The sequence below is a fragment of the Corvus brachyrhynchos genome, unplaced genomic scaffold (genome assembly GCF_000691975.1).
Source record: "Corvus brachyrhynchos isolate BGI_N302 unplaced genomic scaffold, ASM69197v1 scaffold543, whole genome shotgun sequence".
Taxonomy (NCBI): domain Eukaryota; kingdom Metazoa; phylum Chordata; class Aves; order Passeriformes; family Corvidae; genus Corvus; species Corvus brachyrhynchos.
The window spans coordinates 166,754-167,411 of NW_008237236.1; the positions used below are offsets into that span (position 1 = coordinate 166,754).

The 658-nt window shown below is 65.7% G+C and overlaps 1 protein-coding gene across 1 annotated transcript in view; it reads left to right on the plus strand.

The window, feature by feature from the left end:
* The window catches only part of ATP5SL (ATP5S like), a 4,592-nt gene that overhangs the window by 2,056 nt on the left and 1,878 nt on the right, over positions 1-658 (plus strand). The window lies entirely within an intron of this gene.

Below are 658 nucleotides of genomic sequence, written 5' to 3' on the forward strand. Positions count from 1 at the left end.
GGCACGGAGGGTCGGCCCCAGGTCACGGACAATTCCCGGGGCGTGGAACGCGCTCCTGGCGTGGAGAATTCCCGCGCGGGGAGCGCCCCGACCACGGGGAATTAACTTCTGGATCGCGGGCAATTCCCGGGGCACGGACAATCCCCGGAGCGTGGGCGATTCCCGGGCCGCGGATAATTCCCGGGGGACGCAGACGACCCCCCAGACCCCCGAGAATCCCTGGATCGTGGGCAATGCCCGCGGCACGGAGCATTCCCGCATGGAAAATCCTCCCGGCCGGGGCCGTTCCCGGGGCACGGAAAATTCCCGGGGCACCGAATATTCCCGGAGCACGGAACGACCCCAGGACACGGGATATCCCGGCGGGACGGAGCATTCCCGAGCCTCGGGGGATCCCTGGACTGTGGGGGATCCCAGGACCACGAGGCGATCCCCGGATTTATGGGGGATCCCAGGACCACGGACTATTCCCGAGCCTCGCAGGATCCCTGGATCACGGGGGATCCCTGGCCCCGCCCCGATGGGTCTCCCCGGCCCGCCCCCCACCAAACTCCCGGAAGGAAAAAAGCTGGAAAAGAGGGAATATCAATAAAAAAAGTGCGAAAATGTGGGGGCTTCGTTAATTAACTCTGATGAGGGGACTTGGGGGGGGGGGGGC